The sequence below is a fragment of the Eschrichtius robustus genome, chromosome 4 (assembly GCF_028021215.1).
Source record: "Eschrichtius robustus isolate mEscRob2 chromosome 4, mEscRob2.pri, whole genome shotgun sequence".
Taxonomy (NCBI): domain Eukaryota; kingdom Metazoa; phylum Chordata; class Mammalia; order Artiodactyla; family Eschrichtiidae; genus Eschrichtius; species Eschrichtius robustus.
The window spans coordinates 126,549,573-126,569,616 of record NC_090827.1 but is presented as its reverse complement, the minus strand read 5'-3'; the positions used below and the strand labels follow the sequence as shown (position 1 = coordinate 126,569,616).

At 39.5% G+C, this 20,044-nt stretch overlaps 2 pseudogenes; both read right to left on the bottom strand.

Annotated features, from left to right (window-relative positions):
- Positions 1–4,313: 4,313 nt before the first annotated feature.
- On the bottom strand, positions 4,314–10,259 carry LOC137763529 (lysosome-associated membrane glycoprotein 1 pseudogene; annotated as a pseudogene).
- Positions 10,260–12,282: 2,023 nt separating this feature from the next.
- Positions 12,283–12,732, bottom strand: LOC137763857 (pterin-4-alpha-carbinolamine dehydratase pseudogene; annotated as a pseudogene).
- Between the last annotated feature and the right edge of the window lie 7,312 nt (positions 12,733–20,044).

The window sequence follows — 20,044 nt, the reverse complement described above, 5'->3', positions numbered from 1 at the left end:
CACAAACCAAATACCTGCAGAAGGTGTGCATTTAAAATAAATGCCAGAGATAGGTAGGATGAAAGTACTTCATGCTAAGGTACTTGTATTGTACCTAAGTATAACACCTACAAGTTAAACTGCTCTTTTAAACATTGTTGGTATAACAAAACAAATCAAACAAAACACAACCAAGGCACATAGAGTCTTGCTACACAGGTCACGGCAGTTATGAAATGAGAGGTCCATGTTGAGAAGTAGCAAATAAGAAAAGCAATTTCAATTTCTGGTCAAAGGGAATTGCATGTGTAAATAGAACGACATGATTAATTCAGCGTGGCATTGTAGGATAACAATGCCCTGACAGATTTCCTGATGTATGTGTCTCTTACTCAAAGAAGCTCAAAGAAAACTAGTGACACAGAATCACTACTTAGCAAGGAGATGAAAGGATGAACTTTGAACTGGTACATAGAGACCTATAGAGTCCAGCTGTCACTTTGTTGGCTCTGCCATCATAATGGCCTTTACAGTGTCTGAAAAAGACCATGTGATTTTCCCCAAAGTTATAAATCTTCTTCTGTGATTTATTTCTCTGTGCGTGGATTGGCTGGAGTCAGCCTAGAAGAGGACCTTTAAGAGAGTGTCTATGGAAGCAGGACTTGCAAGAATCCTTTCAGCTGCATCAGCAAAGGACAACTTTCATGTTTTTATCTTCTGATGGCTCACAAATCTCTAACCCCAGCCAAAATTTCTCTCATGAGCTTCAGAGACAGATATCCATCCAACTCCCTCCTGAACATCTCTTAGATGACATTACAGGCATTTTAAACTTAATATGCTCACAAATGAATCTCATTTCTCCATCACCGAAAACAAAAACAAAACATTGCTTTACTTCATGATTCACTTAGCTGCCCCATGCAGAAACCTATGAGTTATTTTGGAGAACTCCATTGTTCTCCCCTTCCTTATCTAACCAATCACCAAACCTTTTCAATTTCTCATCCTAACTCTCTTTTAAGGCCACTCCCAGTGATATAATTTCAGCTGGCTCAGGCAACTAACAGACTGAGTCCTGCTCTTTTCCAATCTGTTTTTTTACATTGCAGTCAAAGTGATCTTTCTGAAATGCAGAGTAGCTCAAAGCTCTTTATCTCCTACTACTCTTAGAATGAAGGTTCAGGACTCCTTAATATGGTCAAGAAAGCCCTGCTTTATTTGTCTCCTGGCTGTCCCTCTAGCATCTTTTCTGCTATTCCCTCCCTCACCTCTCAGCCATTTGTTGATTCAACAAATATTGAGTGCCTACTATGTGCCCAAAAGTGGGGTAACAAAACAAGCAGAGGAATGATAGACATTTAAAAAAATTATATAAATATAGAATTGCACATCGTGTTAAGTATTATGTAGGAAAAGTAGAGGGCACATTGAGAGAGTATTAGAGAGTAACGTAACTTATATTACGTGACGTTATCCAGGGACCCCAATCCTGACATTCCAGCCGTAGCTTTCCTGAAAGAGCTATGTCTTCACACCTCTGCGACCCTCTTGTCCATCAACCCACTAACACCTGCTCATCTATGTCTCAGCCTATATGGTACTTCTTCCAAGAAGACAGCCCTGAGGCTCAAAGCCCAGGTTTGCTACTTCTCCGTCCTCTGAAGTTTCCTCATCAGTTGTATTGTCCTTTTAGTTTTCCTTTTCTGTAATTCCGTGATGCAGGGACTCTCTCTTTTGTCACATTGGATCTTTACCTTCTAGCACAGTGACTGTTACAGAGTAAGCCCTCAATAAACATTTCCTGAATCAATACATGGAAGTACTGCTGCCACTGACAGAGTTGAAGAAATTCTAGGGAACTCATGTTCATGAAAACTCTGCCTTTTACCACTGACCCCTAGAATTAAATCTTAAAATCTTTCTCTTGTCCAACTTGCCCAAACATCAACCCTACTTGTATTAATTGTTTGATATATGTCAGGTGCCTGACAATTGCAAGAGGGTAGAAGATTGCAAGTTGTATAAATGGATAGATGTAAAGGAGTTATTACTTAGGACCTAAGACCTGTGTCTTTATTATAAATATAATCTTGTTCTATCGCCAACTATTTTATCTACTGGCAGCGATCTTCAGCCCTACCTGTCCATGAGGCATCAACAGTTTAAGCCCTTATTTATATGTTCTTACATTAATCAACCTGAAATGTGGCAATAAAACCCCTGCAAACCTGACATATTTGAGAAGAAGCATTGGTACTTGTGAAATAACATTTGTGAACAGTTGAGGAGGCGTTATGGAGATAGTGGTAAGCTTTAGGAAGACTTATTTATTAAAGGGCTAATGGGTGAGGTCAATTTTTCTGAAAAGGAAACAATGAGTTCATAACCTAATGACTGCCTTTCTGAATCCAGGTGTGTCATAAGCACATCATCTGATGTAAATCATGTTATTGGTTGAGAACAGATTAAACAAATTCATACAAATCAGCCAGTTTCCACTTCCTTAACATCACTTCTTGGTTTACCAGGCCTGGTGGGCACTGGGCTGCCCAGTGACTCGTAGCCTTGGCGATCGCCAGACCTTGTGGAATTCTGTAGTTGATGACCCTCACACTTTGGGCCTTTCCTTCTGCACTTCACTGTTTAGCAGAAGACCCAGCATGACTATATTGTAAAGTTAGGAGGAAAGGCCTATCCATTTCATCTCACCCTACTGCTCAATGCATGTAGAAGACCTGTGATGTAGCTCACAGAATTCTGATTGACACACACACGTAATTTCTTGCAAAGGAAAGTGGGAGACAGAAATGTGAAAAGGTCAAGTTTAGGTTTCACAATGATCTGTTGAATTTTAAAACTCAAAGATGTTTTATAAGAGGGATTTCAAACAGCATGCTATTATTTCCTAAACAACTTATCTCTATGCTTTTACTCATGTTGTTTCCCAGAAGGCCTTCTTGTGTCCCTCAGCATCATCGTATTTTATGTTTAAATCCTACCCACCTACCCTAGCTCGAATGCCAACTCAACCATGAAATCTCAGATTTGCCCAGCAAGAAGTGATCTCTCCCTGTCTGTATGAGACCTTAACTTCTCACACAAAGTGTATACACCTGAGCTTTCCTATGGGTTAAATTTCTTGAAGGCTTTGTATTTGGTAGGTGTTTACAAATATTTGTTCTTTTTTTTAAAATTATTTATTTATTTATTTTTGGCTGCATTGGGTCTTCGTTGCTGCCTGCGGGCTTTCTCTAGTTGCGAGCGGGGGCTACTCTTCCTTGCGGTGCACGGGCTTCTCCTGATTGCGGTGGCTTCTCTTGTTGCGGAGCATGGGTTCTAGGCACAAGGGCTTCAGTAGTTGTGGCACACAGGCTAAGTAGTTGTGGCTTGCGGGCTCTAGAACACAGGCTCAGTAGTTGTGGCGCACAGGCTTAGTTGCTCCGCGGCATGTGGGATCTTCCCCGACCAGGGCTCGAACCCGTGTCCCCTGCATTGGCAAGCGGATTTCTTTCTTTCTTTTTTTTTTTTAACAAAAAGACTTTTTTATCAGCATCTTTAGGGCAACGCGTCCCAGGAGGGGATGTTCCTCAGCACACAGGCCACCCAGCTGCAAGTGATGAATCAGAGTGAAACGATTATTGTACACAGTGCAGACAAAGGATCACTCCAAACCTCCAACAGAAGGAAAATTACTTTACAGAAGAGTAAATAAAAATAACGCCCATTTTTCTATTTTAAAAAGTGCAAGCTCTCGAGTGGCAGAGCGTGGAAAGCCCGAGGACCTGGCGTCCTGGAGTACCGATGCTCGAGGAGCCGGGCCCGCCCTGGTTTCTAAAGCTTAATTTAAGCCTCCCAGGTCTGCTTCTTCGTACTACTGCTCTACGATTCTCGTTCCTACTGATTTCTTCAGCGCGTCAGGCTCACAGCTACCAGCCTTCATCAAAGCATTAAGACCAGAGACGCTCCCTTTGCAAGGCTTACACCCGAGTAAAGAGTGAAGCGATCAAACACCAGAATCTTGAAAAGCCAAATGATAGTGGAGCCAGTGCCCATTTAGAAAAGCTCTCTTACCCCCCACCCCCCTTCCAGTCCTACTTTGGTAAATATTAATGTTTAACCAGTTAGCAAAATATTTAACCCAGTTAGCAAAATTAACACCGTCATTTCCATAGTTGCTCTTTTGTCAATAGTAACTGTGGCCGGATGAACTTCACATTGGATAAAGCAGATGTTTGCAAGAAAGGGTGCCTCCCTCAACAGCAATCTAAGCCCAGGGAACCGGCCCGAGGCCGCGCAGCTGCTGCTGGTCCGCGGCGGGTGCGGGCGGCCGGCTAGATGGTCTGGCAGCCGGCGTGGCTCCTTTTCCGGCCAATAAGGTAGGCGATGAGGACGCTGAAGACCGGCCCTGCCAGGGCGCCGCCCACGGCGATGGGGCTCAGCATGCTGTTCTCACCCAGCTGACCCCCCTCCACAGGCCCAAACTTGTCCCCGTCCACGCGGAACGCCGACCCACACCCTGAATAGGTCTCGGGGACCTGCACGCGCTCCTCAGCGTTGCCCTCGTACGAGCTCCCGGCGGCTGCCTGCAGCGCCCTCAACGGGCCGTGGGCGGCCTTGAAGGCGGGGTCTCCGGCATCGGGCGGAGTCAGCGGCAGCTGGACTCCTTGCAGGAAAAACCCGGCTGCAATTGCGTTCATCGCAAACTGGAGCGCCAGGAGCAGGTTCCTGCCGCGGAGCTCCGGGGTCCCCAGCTGGGCTGTGCAGCTCCCCCCAAAGGTGGTCTTGTTGGGGTTGACGCTGAACTCTCTGGTCACCGTTGTGTTGTCCCTCGTCCTGCAGGTGACGTTCAGCTGCAGCCCCATGCTGGCCAGCAGGCAGGTCCCGCTGGTGACGCTCACGTTGTACTTGGACCCCGAGGGTCTCTTGGGCGCCGGGGTGGGCGAGGACTGGGGCGGCGCGGCCGGGGTGGGCGGGGAGGGCCAGTCTCACTCACAGGTCGTCTCCTGCCTGCAGAAGCTGTTGCTGGAGAGGTAGGCCTGGAGGGTGGCGTCACGGAGCCCGATTGTCACGTTGCGCATGCGGATCTGATTGCTGCTCTCACACCTGTACATTTTATTTATGTCTCCCTTGGTGTCGGTTACGGATTCCGCAGTCTTGATTGCCCGGGAGCTCGAACTGGGGAAAATCCCTGTATCTGACAAGTTATAAACAAAACGCATCAGCCGGACACTAAGGTGTTGCATTTCTTGTGAAACTTGTGAGGGTCAGCATATGGTCTCTTCCAAAAGCCATCAGGAGACTGGAGACAGAAGCATTCCCTTTGCGCAGGCGGATTCTTAACCACTGCACCACCAGGGAAGTCCCCAAATGCTTGTTGATCGAATAAAGAAATGAATTACACGATTAGGTAGAGTAGATGACCTCAAGCGTTCTAGAATATTGAATTAAATCCTTGCATTTTGAAACGTCAGGATTCTTTGTAACTTTCTGCTACATAGGGGAGTTCATATTCACGCTTATAGTGGAGAACACTTGTCTGACTTCACAGCTTCCTTCTCTTTCCCCTGTTTCTTCAACCGTAGTTTTAAACAGTTCTGTTTATTGAACTGGTTAAGTTTGGTCCCGCCTTAGGTGATTTGTACTAGCTATTTCCTGAGCCTGGAATTCCCTCCTGTCAAATTTTCTCTCTCTACATGATGGGAGCTTCATCATTCAGGTTTCAGGTCAGATACTCCTCGCTCAGAAAAGCCTTACTCAACTATCAAAGCTAAATTAGCCTGGTCCATCATACCACCGTGTTTGATTTTCTTTATAGTATTGACTGAATTTATCTTCTCTATTTTTTTCCTAGTTTATTTTTCTGCCTTCATTAGATGGAAACTTCTGTGGGAGAAGAAATCTTGTTTGTCTTTGTTGGTATAGGGCCAGCTCCAAGAAGAATGTTTGAAAGTGGAAGATGCTCAATATATAACTGTTCAATGAATGGATGAACAAAAGAACAGCTTCCAAATAGAAGTGCTTTTACATATATTTTCAGTGAAAAGCATCAGGGCACACCAAAGCACGTAGTTTTATATGCTGAACTTTCACTGGGGAGGTGGCCTGATTTAAATTCCCTGTCGTATAGGAACTTGAGTCATAGCATCTGTAACACCTTATTAAACGTATTGTTTATGCCTTAAAGACAGGGCAGGCCCTTGATCATACATGTATTCGCCTGTACTTAGCACAGTACTTCATGGCATTAAGTGGAACAAATTAAGTAAAGGATTAAGTAAATGTAGCTTGACCCTCAAACTCTGATTTATTTTATTTAGTACTTACCCAATTCTTAATAATAATAGCTATCATTTTTGGAACAGCTACTCACTAGACAGGTGTTTTATATCCTTTATATTAATTCTTTTAAATAACCCTTTAAGGAAAGATTACCATCATCCATTTTAAAGATGACTCAAGCGACAAGTGATTCTTTGCCGTTGGACCGAGGTCTAGTTTCCAAAATTCATAATCTTAGTTTAATCAGTCAATTGCCTGTTCTTACTAGACTAAAAACATTTCAAATGTACTTGACAGTCAGCTTATTTGAACATTAATTATTATCTCAAACTTTGCTAAGTACTTCCTGATTCTCTTCATAGCAAATAAATAGTTTGTAGCATGAATCTGTTCTTAATATCTAAACAAATCTATGGAGATTTTTGCTATACATCCAACCTGTCATTTTTAATAGTTTAATATAAAAATAGCTTTTTTGTGATTGTAAAAAAAAAATAATATAGTCATTGCAGAAAAAAAAGCTCAAATAATACAGAAAATATGGAGAAGAGAATAGAGCCTAAAATTCCATCTTAAGTATATATAAAATTTTACATAAACTGAATCAAATTGTATGTGATATTTTCTTGTCTTTCACTTAGAATTATGTCATGCTACTACTTTTACAAAAAAATTTTAGGCACTATCATGTATATTTGGATTTATTATCTCTGTTTAACACAAATGGCACAAGTAAAATCTACCTGAGTGAAACCCATTCTGACTTCATTCTGAAGTAGTTCAACTAATCTAACTCTACTAAAATCTAATTGGTTTCGTTTATATTGTCAGGTTTATCATCATATATGCCTTCTCTGAGGCATAAAATCTACAGAAGTCTTAAACTGGGAACTGTATGCATATTTATTCAATAAACTACAAAGAACTGAAGCAGACTGGTTTTTATTTTTTAATGCTTTCTCTTTTCTGCTGCCTTTCAACTTTTAACAAAAACATTTTTTTCACCAAAGGTCACAATAGTGAAGGTACCATTGGTTACTCCTTCCTTTTTCCCTGTGTCCTTTCTCTTTCACTTCATCTGCCACTGTCCAATCTTAGAAGCCTGAACACAAGCTATTACAATTCTTACATGTATTTTACCTGCTCCAGCTCATACTGTATATATCATATCATTATCAGACAGATCTTTCTGAAATATCTATTTTTTATAAGATTATACTCAAGCATCTTAATCAGACATTCCAAGTCTTCCACAACCTGGGCTCAGCCTACTTTCCACCTCCTCTCTACCTCCCGGGCTCTGCATTACATCTAGGCTACCCTACACGCATGTTCTTTCATTCAGTACCCCTTTCTAGGAAAAATGTTCCCTAAGTCTTTTGTACCCTTTAACACTAAAATATCATCTTCTCCTGAAGTCTCCTGTGACTACTCCATCTAATATATTTCTACGTAATGCAGGTATCTTCCATATAATTCATTCATTCCAGAATTATATTTATTGAATATTTACTATGTACCAAATACTGTTCAGGGCACTGGGAATATATCAGATAATAAAGTGGACAAAATCCTCTGACTTCATGGAATTTGTGCTCTTATGGAGAGACAATATACATAATATACAAGGACAGTGTATGGTACAATGTGATAAATGTTATTTTTAAAAATTGAGAGGGAAAGAGAGGGCATCAGGATTGCAGGTGAGTACTTCCAGTAATTAACAAAATGTTAAGTGTATCCTAGGGGTAGGCAAACTTATTCTGTAAATGACCAGATAGTAAATATTTTACACTTTGTGGACCATGTGGTTTCTGCCATAACCATTCAACTCGACCAGTTTAGCACAAAAGCAGCCTGTGTCTCAATAAAACTTTATTTATGAACACTGAAATTTGAATTTCATGTAATTTCCATGTGCCACAGAATATAATTTCTTCTTCTGACTTATGTATTTTTCAACTGAAAATGTAAATGCCATTCTTACTTTGTGGGCCATACAAACACAGACAGGGGCCCAGATTCAGTCCATGGGTTATAGTTTACCAACTCCTGTGAACACCATTGAAAGGCTGAGATTAGTGAAGACTTGGGGAAGATAACAGAGTGAACACGTGGATACGTGAGAGTAGAGTATTCTAGGCAGAGGGTATAGTCATTGCAAGGTTTGTGAGACAAAGACACACCTCCAGTGTGACTGGAGCAGGTTGAGTGAGAGAGAGAGGTAGGAGATGAGGGAGGAGGAGCAGTAAAGGTGAGAATGGATAATGCAATTGATCTACATTCACAGGTGACAACTATAGGTTCTTAGGCCTGGAAAAGGAAACTCTTAGAGGCTGTCTAGTTCCTGGAGAGCCAGCTTTGATTGGCGTACTGTCAACAAAGATTCTGAGACCGCATTGTCTTAGCCAGAACCACTTCTATGATAAATTAGCAATGCACACTCAGGTGTGAGGGCTATTGGTTGCTATGCATTTGTGTTCTTCATCTAGTCTACCCACCGCATTTTCACCACTAGGACACACTAAGCTGTCAGCTGTTTACATGACATACTCAACATTATCATCTAATTAATAACAGGAATTCTGAGTGCCAGATTAGTGATATTCACCGTATCTTGGTCCTTCCCTGTTTCAGTTTTTACACTTAGGGCAGTGATCAGTACATATCTTTCCTGGAGAAGCTGAAAAGATACTAAAATTAAAAGCTGTATAGAGATAAGAATTACCAATGCAAATTTTATTCCCTTAGCTCTATAAATCCTTTATAGTTTCTAAAGTACTTATGTCTTCATCTTATTTGAGCTTTAGGGTGGTCCTATGAATCCTTATTATCCCATAAAAACGATCCCAGGGCCCTAAAATGAAAAAAGCAGGCCTTCCAGGCAGCTCTTAAATTACATTTGCCTGTGATCACTGAGATTTTTTTTCACAATTCCACGTATAAAGTTTAGCTTAAAATTATTACCAATTTTTTTTCATAATTGTTACTAAAATACTTCTTAGTGTATTTAGAGCAAAAGGAAGGAAGAACCAACATTTCCAAAATGTTCAATGATAAGCTTAAAACGGCCATTCTTACTGTGCATTGTGGGGAAAAAGAGGAGGAGTTCATGCTGAGCTACTGACTAATGAAATTTTTATTCTTTTCAATAAGAAGAGCTTTAACAATTAGGCTGTGTTATAATGAAATGTTCATTTGTCCAAACTCTGATTCCTGGTCCATCAATACCTCTTTGTGAGAGGTACATCCCTAAAATATGCCTTTGTCTTGAATGGAATGCAACCAGAGGCGTTTAGTGCAAGGACTCTCAGTAAGGCAGCCTGAAATGAACAATGGGCTTCAGAAAAGCTAAAATTAAAATGTATATATATATTTTCTGTACCATGTGTTATTCATTAGTCAGATACTCACCTGACTAAATATCTAAAACAATGAGTAAAACTTCACATTTTAATATGATCATAAATAAATGTTTAAAAATCCAAATTGTAAGGGAAGTATATTTTACGTTCTCCATATCGGTATAAAGGACATCTGGAAAATACTTTTTTGTTGTATAGTTTTAAGGGATTTCAGTTCAAAACTATCTAATGATTTTAAATAGCCCACACTTTCCTAGACATATTTTCGGTTTTATAATTTGATAATAAGTGTTCACTTTTCCCCCTTATGTTTCTAATGCAGCTGGAATCGATTGGGATCTATTTTAATCACTTTCTTGTTCTTGTACTACTTCATCTCCTCTCATTACTATTTAACATTTAGGGAGTGCCAACAAAATGTTTGGTCTGTATTAAATATGACCTTAGTCACAGTGGGCTCACATTTCCAACACGACAGGAAAGAACGTTGTATTTATAAAGAATGTACATAGCAGAGAATGGAAGCGACATGATAATAATTGGGGGGATTTACGTTACCTGTAAGTTGATTCTGGTTCTTTTCATAGCTTGAGATAATTCCAAAATGTCACTGTTGGTGCTAAAGGGGGACATTTTAGCAGGGATGGCATTTGCGTAGAGTAGTGGAGACTGTCAGGCTCCTGGAGATGGAGAGAAGTGAGGCACAGGCAGAAGTGGAATCAGCGAGCAGCAATGACAGTAAGAAGTGTCCATGACACGACTCATTCATCTTACACTGTTTTATGGTCAACCCATGGCTTCACGAACACCTAAGGAGTCTTTGGTCTCTGTTCTGCTATCTTTATCTTCCAACCCATGTTAGAGCATCTAATGGGATACTGGAACCATTGGGCCCAATTATTTTCTCATGGACAATGCTTATGTTCTGTTTTCCTGCTCCTGGAATGAGATCCCACTTTTTGTGTCTAGGTAATTTTACACACACACACAAACACACACACACACACATGCTCAGTGAAAGTCACCTGCTCTGAAAAACTTCTCTGGTATCTACAGTCTGAATTAAATGTCCCTCATTTGAACTCTTATAGTATGTTGAGCACACTTGCATTCTTACATGATTATATGTGTTTTTTTGATTATATGTACCTTTAACATATGATTGTATCCTTTTTTATTTTTCTAAGTTTCTCTTAAAAATTATAAAATACTTGACAACAAGGAAAATCTCTGATTGAAATGCATATATATCTCTAGTGCCAAACACACTTCCTGGAGAGTGATAGACACTCTAGAAATGCTTATTATTCTTCTTTCTGAAGAACAGAGGAGTGCTATTTCTCATTCCATTTTTTTTTTTGCCCCTTCCAGGTAATTTTTTAACTGTTAGAAAGATGTTCTAGGTGAAAGAGAAATAAAATTCCAGGTACTATGGCTTTAGAGGAGCTTTTGTAAAAGTGGAAGTGATTTTAAAATGATAAAAAGTGATTCGTTGCGTTTATCAACACATAGTATATGTTACCAATGTCACCCATAAAAGTTAGTTACAGTGAAAAACTATTGCAGGTAAAACTAGCTTGTCTTAACAGGGTCTTTTGTAAAGCTTGTGTAAAATATCACCTCAGGCAGAATTGACCTAAACAAGGAACATGTTTTATCTTCAGAGATAATTTGCTTAGAGACATCATTGATAGAATAAGTAGTGCCTGCATATAATTATTGATATGGTCCTGAGAAGCTGCCAGCATCCATACTGGTCATTTCCTCTGCCCACCATCATGTTGAGATCATCATGAATAATTTTAGGCTAATGTTGTATCTACTAGGAGAGATAACACTAGAAAGTTGACATTTCTCACTTGTTAACACCAGTGAGAGCTTTCTACTCACTGCTTTCTAAGAACTGTTTGCAAGAATGGGAGCAGAAGACAGGTTGTGCATTAAGAAGAGAAATGTGCAAAACCACAGAATCTGAAGTTTATCTTATAACAGCACTAGCTAGAAAATATTTGTGGGATTTTGAAAGACAGTCTCAATTTTTGGGGGGCTTTAATTGATCATCTATTTTATTGATCATCTTTTATTGATCATCTCCTGGAGATGGAGAGAACTGAGGCACAGGCAGACATGGGAGCAGAGTAAAGGAGTGGAAATTTTGAACTTTATACTTCCATATTTCTTTTTTTTTCCAAGTGAAACAGTGGTTTTATTTGAGGCATAATAGCACATGCATGTCTGTCACATAGGATGAGGATGAATTTAGGGTTCTGGTTTCTAAGATCAGACTTTATCTTAGACACAGTTTCCATCACAGCTTCTTGGGAAATGAATCAGGAAGGGAGCAAGACACTGCCTGGAAAGAAATCATTGCTGTCGCTGGAAAGTTGTAAAGCAAGAGAAGAACTTATTCAAATCAGTGTACATGTGAAAGAGCCCCAAGGAGGAAGAGAGTGGTGCGGGGAAAGGTGGCCTAAGTTCTGGTGTTGGCAGTGATACTGGCCTTTTCCGATGGCAGAGACTTGCCTCTAAATGGAGGCAACAGGATCGACTTGTCAGTTTTGACTGCAGCAACATCTCGGGGCTCCCCAGTTCCCTCTCTGGATCCCCAGTGCAGTCCCTCCTTTCCCCTGAAGAACTCAGAGAGGAAGGGCAGGGTCTATGTCATGGACACTGCTACATGCTCGATGAAGCTGGCCAGATTTATGTCCAGTTCTGAAAGGCCCACACGCTCGTGAGTGCTCAGGGTGATGTGGGCCTTGTCGCAAATGTTAAACCATTCAGGATGGTGGTCCAGTTTCTCAGCCTGCAGGGCCACTCTCATCATGAAGCCAAAGGCCCTACTGAAGTCTTTGAAATGGAACTGCTAGAAGGTGACATCCTGGCCTTCTGGCTCGTTCCACCCCACGGCCCGCAGGTCTGGCAGCAGCTGGTCCTTCTCCTCAGCACTTAGCCTGTGTGCTTTGCCAGCCATGCTGTGTGCAGCGTGGACGCCGGCAGCAGCGGGTGGCAGCGGAGGAGACAAGCGTGTCCTATAGTTCCGTATTTTCAAGAGATACTTACCATCTAAATTTTTATAATAACTGAGAGAATAAAATGAAAGGTCCATACCATATCATTAGAAGGCTCTTGGGTGGGATTTTTTTTTTTTTTTGGTAACTCTCAACCTTTTGCTTTTTTTAAATTAATTTTTATTGGAGTATAATTGATTTACAATGTTGTGTTACTTTCTGCTGTACAGCAAAGTGAATCAGTTATGCATATACATATATCCATTCTTTTTTAGATTATTTTCCCATATAGGTCATTTATAGAGTATTGAGTAGAGTTCCCCGTGCTATACAGTAGGTTCTTATTATCTATTTTATATATAGCAGTCTGCATATGTCAATCCCAATCTCCCAATTTATCCCTCCCTGGGTGGGATGCTTAATAGAGAACAAGACAGGCAAGGAAAAACACTTAAAGCTAATAATTCAGAGTATGAGATAATGGGGTTAGGGTTAGTGTCTACTGGTTTCACACATTTTACAACTTCGTTTAAAGCTAGTAAGAGAGAGAAAATGGGGAATTACCAAAAGAAATTGAATGACAGGCACAACGGTGGATGGCCCTGAGAGCAATTAGAAGCTTGAAAGATTTCTGGAATAGTACATCTGAACCTTGACTATAAAAGAAATAAAAGAAAATGAAATGCTAGTGGAGTTTGGATTTAATAAACACATTTATCAGCTGCCTGAGGTTTTAGTTACAGAAACCTGTTTTACATAAAAATAACAATAATAATAACTAATAAATATTGGTCATTCTACTGATAAGCACTTGCTAAGTACTCCTTTTATCCTCTCTGCCATCCTATAAGGTACATATCCTTTTTGTCAGCATTTTACCAATAAGGAAACTGACACACAAGAAGGTTAAATAATTTGCTCAAAGTAAATGGTAAAGTGCATTTTGAGGCCAGGGAGTCTGATTCCAAATCAGAGTTGAACTCTTATCCATTAAGCTATAATACATGGATTAAAAATTATCTTAAAGTAGATCCAAAAAGAGTTCTTTAAAAACTCAACAGTGTTAAAATTGGTATAGATGATCTTATTTACAAAGCAGAAATAGAGACACAGATGTAGAGAACAAATGCATGATACCAAGGGGGAAGGGGGGGGATGAATTGGGAGACTGGGACTGACACATATACACTATTGATACCATGTATAAAATAGATAACTAATGAGAACCTATTGTACAGCACAGGGAACTCTACTCAATGCTCTGTGGTGACCTAAATGGGAAGGAAATCCAAGAAAGAGGGGATATATGTATACGTAGAGCTGATTCACTTTGCTGTACAGCAGAAACTAATACAACACTGTAAAGCAACTATACTCTAATAAAAACTAAAAACAAATTCTAAACCAAAAAAAAAAAAAAACAAAAGCAAAACCTCAACAATGTTTTTAAAAGTGATGTTCTTGGAATGATGTAAAGCATGTGGAAGTTATTGTACTTCATCCCCAAGGTGTCTGCCAGTTCTTCCTGTTGTTGCTAATAAGCATCTGTTGTCCTAACCTGCTAAGGGGGAGGCAGAGTCTGCTCTGGACACAGCCATCTTCCCCTCCACCCACTTCCATCCTGTGGGCTGCAGCGGTCCTCTTGAGACGCTTGAGCCCCCCAGCCTGAAAGCTCTCTCTATCCTAGTAAGAGCAAGCCAGACGAGGCCCAACTGGATGGGGATCTCTACACAGAAAAATGAAATGGACGGTATCTCTGTGTTTGTTCACGTTCCCTAAGACTCTGACACGGGACTTATTATGCTCACACAGACGAAGACGTTACTCTCTCTGATGTCAGAGATTTAGGTCCCTGTTAGGCAACTCAACTCCCAGAATGGGGTTAAGACTCAGATTGCCCCAATTATCCATTCACCACTTTTTTTTTTTTTTTTTAGCTATGTAGCAACACATATATGGTTTTCTTTTAACAAAGGATAGACAAAGTATCAGGAGAAATATCTAATCATTACTAGAAACTTGTTGAGAATAAACTCACAAATAAAGCACATTTTAAAATTTACCCATTCACCATACCGTGATAAAACACTCCTTTAAAATTCTATGATTTTATGCCAGCATATTTTGGCAGTGCTTTCATGTACGTCATATTCACAAAATCACAGAATTATACAACTGAAAGGCTCTTACACACTCTAGTCCTGTGCCTAAGATTCAGAGAGACTGAACAGCTTATGATGGAAAGGCCTCCCAGTTCCAATTTCCACGTCCTTTCCATTATACCTCATTGTCTTGGAACTCTGACAGCTCAAAAAGGTAAATAGTGACAAGCGTTAACACAGAGTCTCAGACCACTTGAATCGTCAGATGGCATTGTGGCATTTTTTAAAACATAGTACTCTCTCTCATATATCAATAACCTGTTATCCATCACATAACTTCTTACAGTGAGACTTCCCAACTCATGGAACTTCAGTGAATACCCTTTTAGAAGCCACCCCTGAGAACTTTACAGTTTAGATTTGATTATAGTCAGTTTTGCATGTCTTCGTATCACATTATATGTCCTATCTTACCAAACTTCTATCTTACAGATACTCACCATATCTACTATTTTATATAAAACTCCCCTTAGTGCTTTGGTGTCTAGTTTTATGAAATCACTTTTTTAATAAATCACTTTTCCTTGGACAAGCCATGTCTCCCTAAGCCTTTTTGTTGGTTGTTTCTGAATTTAATCTGTGAAACACCCTTCCATTTTCTTCCCAAGGAGGCATCTATCACATTCCCCTATGCCCAGCGTGGTGCCTGAATGTGTACCTTAGAATCAGACACTTGCCTAAATATACATCTTAATAAGAAAGCCATAAATAAGTAATTGTTTTGGCCACTTTGGCAACTGCCTATTTCAACATGACCCAAATTCAGTATTCCCACAGACTTACCAAAAGAACAGGACCCTTTCTCTTGGACAACAGGATCCTTTCTCTCGCTAGAGCTTCAGGAGGATGTTTCAGAGATTAATAGGGTCCCTGCATCCCTGCAATTTGCTTGAATTAGATTAACATAGTGATAACATGAAATACCAGCCACATCTTAAATAAGTTACTTCGTTTTCCAAATGCAGATCCAAATGCATGCTTAGATGAAGTCAGAGCCCATGTGGTTGGGCTTAAAAGATAAGGAAAAGGACTCTATCTCTAGGATGTTTCTTCACCTGCTTGTAATTCTGTCTGAAATCTAACCTCTAATTTCGATTATTTTGAGTGAAGCAATAGATCTGTGCTCATCACGTTTGCCTTTAGAATATGTGATAGCAAATGATGCAGTCATTAAAATTAGCTATCTTTTGTCACTCCTTTTCCAATATAATAATTAAAACTAGCCTCTAACAGGTTGACATAGTACAAGTGGGGATAAATGAGAACTACGATGAGAGCCTGGGGTTTCTGGGGTATAAAATATGATGGAGGAGAGAAAAAAATAAGTGGGAAATGAAAAATTGTCAGACAATTCTCAGTCTGAAACTTTGCTTAGGACTAGCTGTGTTTCCCAAGGTTTCTAGAACATCTTGGAGTACAACCAAGACATAGGTGTTCCCTGCAGAACCTGAAACTTGGCTATGGGCATTTCCTTGGGCAAACAATACGGGTCTCTAGTCAGGAAGATCCTGAATTTTCAGAATTCATGCCAGACCAGGAAAAACTTCCCTCTTGCCCTTTGCCAGGGACTCAGTCCAAAGAAGCTGTAACATGTTTTTCTTCTAAAAAGATGATGAAAAGAAATATGTGCTCTTTGAAGTCCAGTTAAGATACTGTGGGTTCTTATAGACTTCACACTGCTTATATACATGGTTCAAATGAGCAGGCCAAAAGAACATCTCTCAACGCAAGGAAGATCTTCAGCCTGAGCAAAGCTGAGCGGCTTAATAACAATGACTTGGTACATAGATGGTTCATTATAAAGGTGAAAACTGCCAAACTGATCACTCTCTGTGCTGTAGTTATAACAGAAAGAAGTAGATTCAAAGTATAGGAAGTATGCGAAACATAAAGGAGAACATTTCACTAGTGGTAGGGCCTGACTGCAGCTCCCTTTCCTTGTTGTGATTCGCCAATGTTATGCCAAAGGATGATACTGAGTAATTGGGAAAGGTAGTTCACTAACATTTATTTTAATCATTATTAACCTTCTAAACTGCAAAGATAAGAACTGTTTCCTAGTATTTCATAATAAGGTAAACTATTTGTCAGTGAAGTGATGTTAGCAAAGTACAGTGAGGTAAAAGATTATTTAAAAAAATATAGTGTATGTGTGTTTAATTTTTGCACATCTTCAAGCTAAATATATAAAAGCAGAGTTGCTGACAGAGGTCCAGTATATTCCCTTAGATGATTTCTGGAGCAATAGAATTCTAGAAATTCTATGCTAGAATCCCTATCACTCTTCCTTCTAATTTTACATAATTTTGTTCTAGGTTTAAAAGGGTTCCAGCTAATGAGAATGGTGTTTGAACCTCAATTCACTGTTGCTTAGAAGGATATCTATTCTTATTAGCCCAGGGATGGGGGGATTATCCTCCCTGACTGTCCCAACCCCCTCCTCTAAACACATGTCTGTTCTCCCAATCAAATTTTAATTCAAATGAAATGTTTCTTCAGAATTGTCCATTCAATATACTTTGCTTATTATTTTATCCCTTTTCTCGATTTCACCTTTTTACTGTAGAAAAGCATTTGCTCTAGTCTACTTTTGAACTAAAAATTCAATAAAATCCAGTTTTTCACAGATGTAATAATTTAAATTTCTAAACCAAATTATATCTGAGGAGCAGGGAATTATAAAGCAGTGAGTTGGGAGAAACAGGGAAATTGAACATCACTAAACATCACTCAACATCATTAATTATTAGAGAAATGCAAATCAAAACTATAATGAGGTATCACCTCACACTAGTCAGAATGGCCATCATCAAAAAATCTACAAACAATAAATGCTGGAGAGGGTGTGGAGAAAAAGAAACGCTCTTGCACTGTTGGTGAAAATGTAAATTGATACAGCCACTATGGAGAACAGTATGGAGGTTCCTTAAATCTAAAAATAGAACTACCATATGACCCAGCAACCCCACTACTGGGCATATACCTGGAGAAAACCATAATTCGAAAAGATACATGCACCCCAATGTTCATCGCAGCACTATTTACAGTAGCCAGGACTTGGAAGCAACCTAAATGTCCATCATCAGAGGAATGGATAAAGGAGATGTGGTACATATATACAATGGAATATTATTCAGCCATAAAAGAGAATGAAATAATGCCATTTGCAGCGACATGGATGGACCTAGAGATTGTCATACTGAGTGAAGTAAGTCAGACAGAGAAAGACAAATATCATATCATATTATATGTGGAATCTAAAAAAATGGTACAAATGAACCTATTTACAAAACAGAAATAGAGTCACAAATGTAGAAAACAAACTTATGGTTACCAGGGGTAAAGGAGGGGAGGGATAAATTGGGAGACTGGGATTGACATATGCACACTACTATATTTAAAATAGATAACTAGTAAGACCCTACTGTATAGCACAGGGAATTCTACTCAATACTCTGTAATGACGTATATGGGAATAGAATCTAAAAAAGAGTGGAGATATGTATGTGTATAACTGATTCACTTTGCTGTACAGAAGAAACTAACACAACATTGTAAATCAGCTACACTCCAATAAAAATTAATTTAAAAAATGCTAAAAAAATTAAATAAATACATTTCTAAACTAAATTATATCTGAGGAACAGGGATTATAAAGCAGTGAGTTGGGAGAAACAGGGAAATTGAAATGGTTTGTGCATCCAAAGTATTTGCCTTGAAGCTATCACCACACCTGACTAGATCCACACTCATGACAGGAGTAGCAGGGGGTGTATTTTGAGTAGTTAGACAACTTACTCATTCAGCTCTGCTTATAAACTAAGAGTGCTTCCATTTTTAAACTTAAAGGAAATTTTGAGTGAGTTCTCGACAAATACTAGTAGTTTTCTTCTTCAGAACTCACATTCATCAAAGAATACTATCACAGCTAAAAAGAAATGATCAATAAGTTAACAAAAATAATCCAATATTAAATTCATTTTTTTCTTTCAGACTTACAGAATCCAAGGTCTTATTTCTCACATTCAGATATATGACAAAATAAATGCAAAATATCAATGTTTATAAAGAGTGTTAGAGACCATTGATCCCCTAGAATCTGTTCTGTTCTTCTTCCATAGGAAAGAAGAGTTAAAACCATAGTAGTTCACTCAGAGCTACTCTTTTTCACCAGCCAGAGGAAACATGTGACTGAGTTCTCACCAATGGGATGTTAGCAGAAGGCACTGTGCCACCTCCAGGCTGGGTCTTACCACACCACGAGTGCTACTTTGTACCTCCTCTCTTCCCACTGGGGGAACTGGACATAATGGCAATCAGACGTCAATGTGCAGATGAGGACAATGCCCTGGAGGATGGTAGAGCAAGCCCTACTCATCAGCATCTCTGGGTGACGTCATAAAGTCCAACTACCCTTCCTGGACTTTTACATGTAAGAGAGAAATAAACTATCTCCATTGGAGCCATTGCGTTTTTGCACCTCTTTTCTATGTAGCCTTCACCATAAACTAATACCAATGGAGATCTAATATAAATCCAATTGAGGCATTTTTTTTTTCCCTAAGTGGGACATTTCGCTACTAGAATTGGATATGATTCAAGTGATTAAGTGAAGGGAGCCCTATCCTTTGTATATTTATTTATTAGTTCATGCTAACGTTGTTGGTTATAAACAAGAAAGAGAAACAATTAGCAGAGATTAGGAAAAGGCATTGCATTGGTATTAAAAAAAAAAAAAAAAAAAAAAAAAAGTTGGGCTTCCCTGGTGGCGCAGTGGTTGAGAATCTGCCTGCTAATGCAGGGGACACGGGTTCGAGCCCTGGTCTGGGAGGATCCCACATGCCACGGAGTAACAAAGCCCGTGAGCCACAACTACTGAGCCTGCGCGTCTGGAGCCTGTGCTCCGCAACAAGAGAGGCCGCGATAGTGAGAGGCCCGTGCACCGTGATGAAGAGTGGCCCCCACTTGCCACAACTAGAGAAAAAAAAGCCTTCGCACAGAAACAAAGACCCAACACAGCCATAAATTAATTAATTAATTAATTAATTTTAAAAAAAACAAAAAACATTTGTCTTATTTTGATAAATTGGGAGTGTAAATTCCCAGAGGAATGATTATTGCATTTGAAAAATTGTGTGTCACTTATCACAAGTTTTCAAATTAATTTCCAGAAGTGTTGAATCAGCTTACATTGCTATCAGCAATATAAAGTTTTATTGCAACATTTACAAAAAGGTATATACATATA